This window comes from Bemisia tabaci, chromosome 6 (assembly GCF_918797505.1).
Source record: "Bemisia tabaci chromosome 6, PGI_BMITA_v3".
Lineage (NCBI taxonomy): Eukaryota > Metazoa > Arthropoda > Insecta > Hemiptera > Aleyrodidae > Bemisia > Bemisia tabaci.
Genome location: NC_092798.1, coordinates 6,493,340 through 6,507,126, shown reverse-complemented (window position 1 = coordinate 6,507,126; position 13,787 = coordinate 6,493,340). Strand labels below are relative to the sequence as shown.

General features: G+C 36.7%; 1 protein-coding gene across 1 annotated transcript in view; it reads right to left on the bottom strand.

Moving 5' to 3' along the window:
- LOC109034903 (uncharacterized) overlaps positions 1-13,787 on the bottom strand; it is a 320,455-nt gene that overhangs the window by 150,884 nt on the left and 155,784 nt on the right. The gene's annotated exons all lie outside the window — the stretch shown is intronic.

Here is a 13,787-nt window from a genome sequence, read left to right as displayed (position 1 = left end):
CCGTCCGCGTTTTAATTTTTATAATCTCGCATCAATCATGCATAAAATGATAGGAAAAACATTAGGGATTTTGAAGAACAATGAAAGCCGCTTTAAGGAGGTTTTCTTCGGAACTTTTACGCTCAGGCCTCAAAGTTATCCCTTATTCTTGGAAAAAAAATAATTACGGAACGGGCCGCGTACATGGCGGACCGGGACACCAGATGGTGGAAACAAGTCACCGCTTTTTTTCGTCGATCCAATGCAAATCGCCGGAATTTCAGCACGAACACCGGCAGTCCAGCAAAGGTTCGAAGTTATGAGAGGCTTCCGGAACCCCGAAACTTTTATTCTCTCGAGTGGGTGCTTAGCGTTAAAACTTTGAAAGGCTTAAGCGTCCAATCGAACAGCGCGGACCTCACGTAATTTTGTGAGTTTGTCGGTGACTGAAGGATTCAAATCGGGGTTAAATATTAAACACTAACGACGAAATTTTAAATCACTTCCAGGTGAAGTGAAAGGCCTTCGATGAATCTTGATTTTTCATCGGGGATGCGATTTACAGAGTTTTTGGAAATTTTCTCTTGAAGCTTGTTGCGCGTTGCTTCTATTCGTTGGTAAAGCATAAATGGACGTATTTATATGCTAAAAAGGACTATGAGCATAGGGTTTGTGTGTAACATAGTTCCTTTTAGCATAAATACGTCCAAATATCGATGGTGAAAGTCACACAAAGCGCACAGAGAAAGAAACTTCAGTTCATCAGCACCAATAAAGTTTTTAGTCCAGGTACCTGAGGTGGATTAAGATATATAACTGAGTTTTTCATTGGTCGTACTACGACTCACATTATTTACGAAAGACTTCGGTTATTACTATACTGAAGTTTATATCTCACTACTGAATACTTTCAGTTGAGACTGGACTTGAAAATGACAGAGTGCCATGTAAACTAATGGTCACTCTTTTTGACCAAAGTTTTTTTCTCAGTGCGTACTGCGCATCATACTTGCAACGTTGCACATTTAATTACGTATTTTATTTTTTCATATTAGAACAACGAGCTTTTTGACTTGAAATTTATACGGGATCTTATTATATTATAATCCAATAACAATATGCGAGAATATTGCTCTGAAATTAATTATTAATACAGATATTGAATTGGACCGCGTTTAGCAGAAAGGAACCAGGCCTCGTCAGCTATTGCCAAATTTAACTGGGCAACTTAATTATTCACAAAAGACTATGCAGACTTTGCGTACTATGCAGATCCCCTGATATTCGCACAAAGTGTCACTCCTCTCACATATAGGCGTATCTCAATTACCACTTGAGCCCCGGAAAGCATAGAATTATACGGAGATCAGGGCTCACGTGGAAAGCGAGTTACGTGCTTACATTAAAAGAGCAACGAATCTCCGCACATAATCGTTCTCATGTAAAAAAAATGATTTACCCGTTTGAATTTTTTCAATAGCTGACGTGGTTTGGTTCCTTTTTGCTTAACGTGGTCCAATGGAGAATTACGCACAAATTGTATTGCTTCATCTGAGAGCGCCTAATGAACTAAATTCGCAAAGTATTTTTCATAATTTTTTTTCTGCCATGGGAAATTGGAGAAAAATTGATTAAAAAGGGAGAAATGTGCCACCTTATGACGTCATCTGGCGGCATTTTCCATTTAAACACATGTATTTTAGCAGATTAGGTTATTTTTTCATATTTTCTCAAAAATAATTGTCTAATTTAGAAAACATGGATAGGATATTCTCGTACTCAGCTTTCCTAGCAGCATTATTTTAGAGATGAAATTTACAAAATTTCAGATACCTGCAAATTTTCTACTCGTAATTAACTTCTGTGAATTAATCAAAGTAAAATGTCCATCAATTCGCAAGGAAATAAGAGGAAAATAAAAATCACACTAAAGAAAAAAGTAGCTTGGATCAAGCATGATGATTCTTGAATTTGCTGCCAAGAATTTTTCTTATCTTGCTTTAAGCTGACTTTTTCTTGATGCAAGAAATATAATGTTCGGGTTAAGCAAAAAAGTAGCTTATATTACCAGAAAAATTCTTGATTTAAGAAGAGATACTTCTTGGCGGCAAATTTAAGATTCTTTTTTTTTTTCAGTGCAGGGAAGATATGGCAACAACCAAAAGCTCATAGGGTGTTTTCCCTCAACGCCGCGGAATGCATCTCTGGCTATGATTGACGGTCCGGAAAATGTAAGGACAACACTTCAAGTTTAAATTCCTTCGATTTCCCGCTAACTTAAATTCAAACGAGCTGCCAGCCCTCTTGAAAGCTGGGCGCATCGCCGGGGCGAAATCTTGGAGAGGTCTGAGAAGGCGAGAGGAAACTAGGTTTTTAATTTCATAACGGTGATTGGATTTGATCTCGTTAGCTTCTCCCGTCCTGAATAATGCCGGTTAATTAAAAGGTGAGTGCCGTGATTAATTTTTCACCCCCGATCCCACGACACTGTGGCTTCACCCCGCAACGACGGGCCTGATTCGATAAATTTGAGTTAAAGTGGACTGCATTTTGCACCAAGGAACTACTGTTTCTACATTATCCAAAAAAGCACTTATCTGCATAAGGAAACTAATGGTATACATGCTGTTTCTGAAATAGGACGGAAATAGTAGTTCCTTGTAGACTGATTAAGTTCGACATATCGCCACCCTTCGGCCAAAGTATCACAGGCGCTATGCAACGTTTCAAAATTTCCGCCGCCATTTTATTTGATTTTTTTACAGAGAATTTATTGGTTGAATCTGTTTGAAAATTCTACAGAATTTTACCGGCAGCACGAAGAAAGTTCAGTCAACGTTTCGGACAACTTTCTGTACAATTTCTTTGTGAAAAAATTAAATGGCAGCTGAAATTTTGAAACGTAACATGGCGGTTGTGATTTTTTGGCCGGAACGTGACGATTATCATTTGCGATGTTTGCAATATTTGAATTATTGATTTGCTACGGCTCCAACATAAACATTAGAGCATTACCATACATCCAACTTCTTAGCTTTTCATTTCATTTAGCTTTCCTGTCTCTCCATAGCTTTTCATTTAGAAAATTACGGTGTAACCAATTCTAAAGCGGGAAAAACGTGGCTCTATAGTTTAGTCGTCGATAAACTTCATTTAAGATCCGTGTTTTTGGCTTTATGGTCCTCCAATTTAAGCCGCAAAGCCCGTAGCCTCAATGATGAAAGATTTGAGCAGCGATTGCACAAGAGAATTTAAACGCACATTTATAATTCGAAAGGAAACGCAATCTTAATATCTAATTTGAAAAATAGAATGAAATTGTGAATCAACCACTGTACTAATTGCGAGGGGCGTTGGTTCATTTGAAAGGTGTTGTTCTCAATGCTTCGGGAAAACTATAAATTATTTTCTGGGGTTCGTCCCCGATTTTTAAATCCCTAAAAACTCATAAATTGGATGAGGGGAAGTGGGGGTTTTTTGTTTTTTCGGAAAAGTTTTGTTGCTACGCATCTTACTTTACTGTTTGCTGTCTTTTTATCAGCTGTTTTCATTCAACAATCATCATTAAGTGAGGTTACTTCCAACACTCAACTGCCATCAACTTACATTTTTCTTTTCCCGCGTTTTTTTTTTTTTTTTTTTTTTTTTTTTTACGGTTTTTCATGATTGGTTCCATCTCTTTCCTATTGCCAATTTTTCCTCATTAAGGCAATAACCTCCAAGTTTTTTTTCTCATTTCCGATCAGAACTTTTCACGCTGTTTCTTTTCAATGTGTATAAATATGTTTATTATTAATTTCCATTTTCATTTCATCCTTTTTCTTCTGATTTATTTTTTTTAATTTAAAAATTGAACTTTTCAGTTATGATTTTGTTAAAATAATAATAATTTTTACTAATTTTAATTTTAAATTTAACAGTTGTTATGAGTGAAATTTTCAATGACCGAGGCGGTCGTCCTCCAAAACGTGGTCGCGTTTTCCAGAATTCTTCGCATGTTCGTTTAGTGAAGCAAGAACTTAACTCTGTTATTAGTATAGAAAATCAAAGTTTCATTTCTTCATTTCGGAAGTATAAAATTGATGATCAGAATTTTGATGAAAATTTTGTTACCAAATTTTCAGTCGGTTCAATGAATATAATTTGTCATCATTGTGATGCTCGCCATTTTCAGGGTGAAATGTCCAATGGTCATTTTAATAACTGCTGCCAAAATGGCTTAATTTCTTTACCGAGTATTCGGACAAATACCGATTTGAAATCATTATTTTTATATTCTCCAAATTTCATAAAGCATATCAGAAATTATAATAGTGCTGTTGCTTTTGCCTCTTTCTCTGCAAATCGAATTGATATTCCGGGTGATGGACCTTATTGCTTTAAAGTTCAAGGATCCATATATAGGTAAGTTTATTTAATATTTACCGTTACGTAACGTACTTTTTTCAGTTTCTCAGTCCGTCCCTCCCTCCTTCCCACCCCTTAACGCATCCGGAATGCAGCTGCATTCCGGATACTGCATTTAAATCTTTCCTCCTCTGTTAGTTACTATTTGGACTTTGTCTATTCCGTTTTGTTTTTAAACATTTTAAAAATAAACAGTTCAGAGAAAATAATAAGACTTAAAATTCTGTTTAATAGTGTTGTTATTATTTTATTACTCATCTCTAAATTTTATTTTTTAATTTTAGATACATTTCTGACCTTTTGCCCCCCAATGAAGAATCTCCAGTTTACGGACAGCTGTATATAGTTGACACGTCTACATCTTTGAATGTTCGTACTGCACGCGACGAAAATAATGAATTAAAAGAAGAAATTCTTCTTTCGTTGGGTAATATTCTGTCTCATAATCCTTATTCAAACGTTTACAAAAAAAGCATCGACAATACTCAAAGTTGTCAAGATTTTAGCATACGATTCATTGATAACATTGCCATGGATAAAAGAATATCAAGTACTCCTTCTGCGGACGAAATTGCCGGTATTTTTGATTCATCCGAAGGAGAGCCTCCAGGGTACCGTCACGTAGTGGTCAACTTCAAGCACGGTGGTCCTAAACTTTTATCAGTCCTCAGTCCACACTGTGATCCGATGATATATCCCCTTCTATTTCCGTATGGAGAATCGGGATGGGATCCATCTTTGATTCATAATGGTCCTCGGAAGCAAAAGGAACGCAATAAACTTACAATGCGTCAATATGCCTGCCATAGGCTTGCTGTCAGAGAAGATTTTTCTCATGTACACCAAGCAAAGAAACTCTTTCAGCAATATTTAGTTGATACTTATGTTAGAATTGAAAGTGACCGCCTGGACTACGTCCGTCAAAATCAATCAAAATTGCGTGTAGAACACTATAAAGGTTTACAGGATTTTGTCGTCAATAAATCACGTCTTTCTAATTCTACTACAGGAAAAGTTGTAATCTTACCGTCTACATTTCAAGGGAGCCCACGCAACCTTGCTCAACGCTATCAGGATGCGATGGCAATGGTTCGAAAAGAAGGAAAACCAGATATATTTTTGACATTTACATGTAATCCCAACTGGCCGGAAATCAAAAACGAACTTAAAAACGGTGAAAAACCATGTGATCGTCCCGATATCGTTTCACGTGTTTTTCGATGCAAATTGGATGAATTAAAAAATGATATTCTTAAGAAACACGTACTCGGCGTAGTCACCCAGCAAATACGGAAACCAGAAAGCAGACTGAACATGGAAAAAACGAAGAAGAAAAAGCGGAAAAATTAGATGAAGTTAAAACAGGAGCAGAAAAAGAAGAAGAACCAGAAGGAACAGCTACTGAAGAAGAAAAAGAAGAAGCAAAAAAAGAAAAGACAAAAAGAGGAAAGAAGAAGAGCAAAGTTGTAGGAAATATAGGAAGAAAAGCAGGACAGAAATGGCAAAAGAAGAATCAACAATTTAATCGAAAAAAAGCAAAGTATTTAAAAAATAAAAAAAGATCTTCTTTAAAATTAGTTTGAAAACAAATGTAAAACCTAAAAAATAATTTTGTATGAAGATTAAAACAAAATTTTAGTTTAAAGTTTACTAAATAAAATTACAATTTTTGAAAACATTTGTTATATTTATTCTCTCAAAGAAATACTTAGACCCGATTCAAAGACAAAACAGAAAATTAAATGAAAATAAATATAAAAAAAAAAAAAAAAACATGTGAAAGTGAAAAGTGTACAGGAAAAATAAGGGGCTGCGAAGCAGCCCCATAAGCCCCTAGTTTCTTTATAATTCTAATGCCTTACTCCATCGCAAAGGGGCGATTTTCTTGCTTTGAGGTGTTTAATCTTATTGATTTGTTGACTATTTAAGTTTCTTTTTCTTAATTCCTCAGCTGCTCGCTGGGATTATTCAGATGAGATGAGATGAGTCGTTTACTCAAATAATAAACTGTGAAGATTAACCGAAGACTTAGAATTGATTTATGGTTCAGAGGACTTCAATAATACTTTTATCCACAGTTGTTTTTCATAAAAATCGAAAAAGACTCCATGAAAAATCCAGGTTCGTGCAAATAGTGCTGATACAATTTTAACCTTTCGCTTCTAACTTATTATTTTGAAAGGAGTCCAACCAATATTTTTCTAATAAATTTTCCGAAACGGTGTTAGAGGCTCATTCGCCCCCTTTTTTTACTTAAATGTTGAAGTATGCTACATGTCTAATTTTGGTCTCATCGTTTGGTTCAAATATTTATACAAGTTTTGCTTCATACCGAAAATTACATAAGTTAAATGCTAGTGATTCTGCATCTGCATGTTCCTTATAAAATGTGAAATTTGATAGATTTTGTTTTGGAAGCAAATCAATCAGAAAATTGAATATGAAAGGAGGTTTTCCAAGATTTGAACTGCAAATCATTGTCTATTAAATCTCGTTACCCAGTTTGCGACGATGAATTTTTCAGTAAGTTCAGTTTTTTTATTCCCCGTGCACCATAAACCATAGATATTAGCGTTCAGTGTTGAAACAATCACTGTTGACTATATATTTGGCCAACGCGTTGCCGATGTTTTTTTTTTTTTTTTTTTTGCGCTATGACGTGACGATGGCTTTTGAACCTCCCCGAATGTTCATATTCCGTCCTTGATATATCTAGAAATGAGGGGCTTTGGAGGACAAGGCGCCTAAGTGCAGTTTTTGCTGTTTCAAAGTGATACGTGTTTGAAGTTTTCAAGTTACATGGAGCCCTACGGCAAAAAGAAAGTTCAAACTGACTTTTGGATGCTTAAAAATTGGAAATTGGGATTGAATTTTTCACAGGATATGCGTTAAGACTAGTTTTACGTGAAATCATGAATAACTCAATTTTTTCAAAAACTATACACTTATGCCCTTTCTCCTTTAAGCCCCTCAAATATACAAGGCCGATTCTCCCAACTTTTCAGCGGTAAAGGGTGAAATTACAACATTTTCGCAAATTGGAGAGCTTGCACTTCCATTTCGCCGATGTAATTATTTCATAGCGCTAACAGTTTTTTTTTTTTTTTTTTTTTTTTTTTTTTTTTTTTTTTTGAGAGAGGGGGAGAGAGTGAGTGGGAGTGAGAGACAGAGAGAACGCATCAGGTAAATCATTAAAAAACTAGAAATCTGAGCTCCCTCCGTTTTTACAACCAAACTAATAATCAACATCGGTGCGAATGAAGTTGCCGCGGATGATTAAAAGTTAAGAGAAGATATAATGATTCAATCCCCACTTTTAGAGTCCTTCTGCAAAAGAAGGCTCATGTAAAAATCGATTTGAGATCATTTTCCCTCTTGATCCGTATGTTATCCTCAGTGGCGTGGCTACATATAGATTGATCTATCAATTGAAGTTATGGAATAGGATCGATGAACAGGGTGTTCGCAACGAATTTCTTAATAATTTATTCTTTACCATGGCCTCAAATGGTGAAGTATCCATCATTCACGCCTCGTCAGTATCATCCGTACGTTATCCTACTAACTATTCGATTCATTTTAGCCGGCTCAGATTTACTTTGATGACGCTCATAAGACTTGGAAACAAATATTGTTACTTGACTATTATTTTGGGCCTTTTAACGTCCATAAACTTATCTGCTGGCAGAGATCCGCGCTGACGTAATGAATGTGAGATGGGTAAAACGATGGTATTGAGTATCATACGATGAACTCATAGTTACTTTTTACGTACCATTATAATATTTTACAAATACTATCAAAACTGTGTTTTTGTATCTTACTTAGGTATTTGAAATAAAAAAAAATTTGGGTTAAAATATGTTTAAGATATTCTTAAAACAAATATTACATCAAATAATATAGTTTATAAATATTTTAAAAATATTTGAATATTGCATCTTTTTGAGACAAATCTTCTTCGAATAGTTTTTTAAAATCATTATTTCATTTTACGAGGTATTTTTCACTGTACATTTCTGAAAGTCTCTCAGTATTGTCAAAATATCATGACAATATTGCGTCAATATTGTCCGAACATAGTCGGATGTTCTTACATCTTGTCTCGATGACTTTTTTCTGGGAACAACGAGCGCTAACACGGCTCACATCTGTATGCCATTTTTTATGAATACAGTCGGCACGCGGCAAACATCTTTTTAATGGGTGACTTTTACTGCAATTGACGTGGCTGATGCGCTCCAGTAATGCTACATCTGGGCTCTATTTTTTTTAGCTCCGTGTTTTTTATACCGTGCTGTACGTTTTTCGAGTAGATAGTTTGCCATTTGCGGTTCCAAAAAAATCAGAACCACGAATATCAGTACAATTTACATTCCCTGTTTGTATTCGCAAAATCCGAATGCCACAGCTCACAAATATGAGTAATACCTCTTTGCCATCTATCGATTAGAGGAATATTGAGAACGTGTTCTTGATTTTCCTTCAGAAACGGCTGACCCGGTATTGCTTTTTAGTTTTTTGAGTAGCAACACTATACGTTTTTTGAGTAGTAAGGTGAGGTTGGGTAACTGGGCGGTGGGGTAACTGGACAGTACCCTCTGTATTTCTACCAGATTAGTGCAAAAATTGTTTTCACTGTTGGCATACCTTCATTATGTCGTAAACCATCTAGAACATGTAAACATAACTTCAAAAAAAAATTTTATGGTGAATGGTGAAGTGCCGAAAATTGGACAGCTTTTTTTTCAAAACAACGCCGGAGGTGGTCCCGAAAAGAGCCTCATATCTCACTCCCAGCAAGTATTTTATTCAACTTTGACAATTCTTCCTCATGTATGATGTATTTGTGTAATGCGTGAGTAATTACAACGTAATTGGATGAAATTACTGGCTGCAAAGGGTTGATGCCCAGTTACCTTGAAAATTTTCCCTTTGTGGGGTAACTGGGCACCCACCCCAAGGTAACTGGGCAGGTGGCAGTGGTGGCACCTGCCCAGTTACCCATTGCAAGGTTGCTGTGCTTCGGTGTTTGTTTACTTCTGAAAATGTCAAAACTAATTGACTATTGTGGACTTTTAAGTGCCAAAGACCAATAATCAGGGTTCCCAGCACACTAAACTTCTAACTTAAGTCAATTATAGCATAACTTAAGCATTACTTAATTACATTTTTGCCGCTAACTGTTATGACATCATTTTTAACGACTTAAACATGGTTATATAAATTCAAATGAAATTCTCTGAAACCCTCATGAGAAGGACATTCTTTTCTGGCCAATGAGAATTACAAATAATGCCCCCCTTAAAAATTAAGGGAACTTTTTGGCGCCTGACTCTATCCCAGATCAGCCTTGCGGCTTAATTTTTTTTTCATTTTTTAAAAATGTATCATGCTTAATCTCACTAAAAGTGGCCAAACAGTGTCCTGGTATACAATACTACTTTACAAGTAGTAATACAGAAAGTTCTAAGCATTTATCTACAAGGAAACAATTTTTTTTTACCGTTATTCAATTCTCAGATTTGAGGGTTTTTTTGCCGCTAACTGTTACGACATCATTCTTAACCACTTAAACATGTTTATATACATTCAAATGACATTTTCTTAAACCTTCATGAGCAGGACATCACTTTCTGGCCAATGAGAATTAAAAATAATGCCCCCCTCAAAAATTAAGGGGGGGTAGTCCAGTTACCCCACGACGTTGGGTAACTGGGTGAAAAAAACGGGAAATTTTTGAAAATTTGTGGGAAAAAATTGAAAGATGAAATTCGACTTTTGACTCTTCCTACATTTAGACAAGGTGTTGTACTTACTAAAAAAAATTTAAAAGTAGCCTCCACTGTCAATATAATGATGGGAAAAAAATCATGAAGTTGAAATTTTGACATTTTTCTCCGAACTCCTGCCCAGTTACCCAACCTCACCTTAACATCATCAGCGGCCGTTGATTGAACATTCTCATAACCAATACTGGATAAAAATGTATATGTTTATTGGTCGGGAAATATTTCCAGGAATTTCCACTGCGCAAATTGCGTTCAGCGTGATATTTTGCGGCAGAACCCTACATCAGAGTGTGTTAATTTGTACCTTGTATAGTAGCTCATCTCCGTTGAATAGAAAGCTATCTCAGACTATCAACTTTTTGTGCGTCATCCCACTAAAGCCAGACTGTTGTAAAAATAGTATATTTTGTTCCACTCAGCATACACTGTACAATTTTATCACTCAATTTGGCAATCACGCGTCGTATTGATAAAAGCAACGGGGCCCAGCACGTTTTCCAGGAAATTGTAGATTTCCGAAAAAATCAATTTCACGCACCGTATTAATGAGAAAATCTGAGCATTTTAAATGCTCATGAACTAGATGAAACTTTTTTGCCTCGAATATTCGTCGCTTTTCTGACTCAAGGTCGTATCTCGATCTCCCCATGCGCCTCAGACAGTATGAATTCATATCTAAAACAGCGTACATGTCACGTCAGGACTACCGTGAGACGGAAAAACACCGTATGAACCTTCGGGCGTTGCCAAATTTCCTTTGAAAAAAAAAACGAATTTCCTGATAAACAAAGGAATATTTTTTTTCAAACTTTTCAAGCAATTTTGTTCGCAATTTCAATCTACGGTTCGTGAAAAATTCAAGGAAAAATTATCATAACTTGCCTTAAAAATAAAAATTTTATAGAAGGAAATCTGGCAACCCTCTAATGTTGATACGGCATTTTTCGTTAGCACGGCACCCTGGGCTACGCATTTTGGGGTCATGATATTCTCCAAAACTCATTTTCGTCCCAGAAGAATTGGGAAAAAACCCGCGGTTTAGGAACAAAGTGCTTTCGTCCACATTTGTGCAGTCGTAACGGGCTTCGCATAAAATTTCACCTCCAGTCTGAACCCTTTTCCAACGCATACTCAAAAAGCATGTTTACTTTTACATTCGTGTCCGCGTGAAAAGACGCAATTTTTTTGCGAGCTCAAGGCTAGTATGTATACGACACTTGTTTTCAGTCCGTTCAGTAGCTTTTTGCGTCATTCCGATCTATTCTAGGAGTGGTCCTTTCAGCCTTTTCCCCTATAGCATGTGAAAACTGCGCGCGCTTTTTGAGAGCTTTCCAGCAAAAAATTAGGTGTCACTTGCCAACAGAAGTTCGCTAAGTTCAACGAGAAAGTTCGTTTCAAAAAGTGTAGCAAAATGCTAAGATTCCGGTGCTCACAGCCATCTCACGGCAAATATCGTCGTGTAAAAAACGGTAAGAAGAAACTATTGATACGCTTTCACTTACAACATAGGCTAATATCCTTCTGCATTATTCACTTTTATGCTTATTAATTTTTTTTATTATCATTGCTTATTTTTATTTATTTAATTTTTTTTGCTTTTTTTATTATTGGATTCATGGCAATTCCAGTGAATAAAATATTCACAAGTTTCATAATTGGACGTATTTCTGCCAAACGGAACTATGTGCATTATGACGTGAGCCCTGCTATGCATATACTCTTAGTAGTCGCCCCTTCAAAAAGAATTTATTTATTTTTTATTTAATTGTTTTCATCGCTTTTAGGTAGTTACAGTGGGTTTTTAGAGTTTTTCTGCAACTCGCATACAAGTCTAAAAATACGAATTTCAGTCGTAGCTGCATAATGCTCTTAGGTCATAGGATTCCAGGCCCTACACAATTTTTCATTCATAGTTACCATGATGCTTAAGTTACTGGGACCGAAATGATTTTTACCATAAAAACATAGTGATTATGACAAGCTCGGACTGGCCGTAAGGTCAATCTGCCATTGGCAGATACGCCCCTTGGCGGAAAATGTCTTAAATGAACGGAAAAAGAGAGAGTTAGACGTAAAGAAAGGTGCTTTTACGCACGATAGTGGTGAACAGAGGTCCAAGAACTATTTTCTGCAGCGTGAACACTTTTCTGTGAAATTTTCACCTTTTTGTTGACGTGCGGCGCTTTATCATCCTCCTCCTTCATTCGCTATGTGTAACTCCCTTCGAAGCGATGGTCGGTTCAATTTTTAGACATACGCGCCCTTTATAGACCTCTTGAGAGATCTTCAACCATATTTCTTCGTTCTCAAAATGACTATTGATTCGGACATACCATACTATATCTCGGGCAAACTTAACCTTAATTTATCGCAAGATTCAAAAATAAGAGACATCCAAAGTGAAAACGCGATGTAACTATGGTGGATGTCCACAACCGTGGTGGGTGTCGTATTAGATAGATGTCCACATTGCGTATGAAAAATGTGATACGCGATGGCGTGAGTCGTGAACTCGCAATGCTCTACTCTTTGTATTAGTTTGAAGCACCATTACGAATAGGAAAAACGCAAAAATATACACTGAGGAAATAAGGCGAGGGAAAGGATGCGCGTTGACGACGGCGCAGAGATACAACTATTTGTACTTGATGGATGTCCGTGCTGCATCCGGAAAATTGAAGGCGCGATGGCGCGAAGCGTGAGCTCTCAATGCTCTGCTATATGCTGTTAATGAAGTGTCACTCGGATTCGGGAGAAAAGTTTGAAAAAGGCTCAAATATGTCTTTCTTGTCTTCGGCTGTGTTGATACTCGTTCTTTCTTCTTTTTCGGGTTCTTGTCTGATTTTTTTAAGGATGGATTTGCAGACCACATCTTAATCTCGTGTAGACCGCAGCATTGGCTCGGTTCTTTTGGAAATATTGGTGCTTTGATGCGTCTAGTCGCTTCAATTTTTAATTTTTCTTTAGTTTCAGAAGTCTGTCGGTAACTTCAATTAGTCCAATTTTGCAATTTTCACTCTGCACGATTAATAAACTTTGAACCGGAAAATAGCGTAAACTTGTGCTGCTTTGCCAAAATTTTCTGAACCCCTCTCCACGTAGGGAATGCCCTACCAGGAAATATCACATCACGCCCTTTTAACCAGCCAAGGGTCTACGCCCTCAGATCCGAGCCAGTCCGACCCTGGATGCGACAAGAAAATTAGATGGGACCTGGAACTAGAACCTCTACATTGAAAAAATGTTTGCACTCAAACTTCAAACAGTATAGGTTGGGGCCACATACAGACTACAAAAAATTGATGCCGACTTAAGAATAGAGGTAGAGTCCATTGTAGTAGGGACAAATATAACATACGAAGAGTATGGACTGTGAGACCATGCCGTATGGACCCAGCGTCCATACCGTATGAACAGTAAGTTCATACACCTGCGTTTCCATACACGACATGTTTACCAGTGGCGTGGCGTGCTTTGCGATATATCGGTTGTTATGCCATTTAAACTCATGGAAAAGGATCGATAAACAGGGTGTTCGCAGCGAACACCTTAACAATCGATTCTTTACCATAGGTTCAAATGGCATAACAATCGATATATCGCAATTCA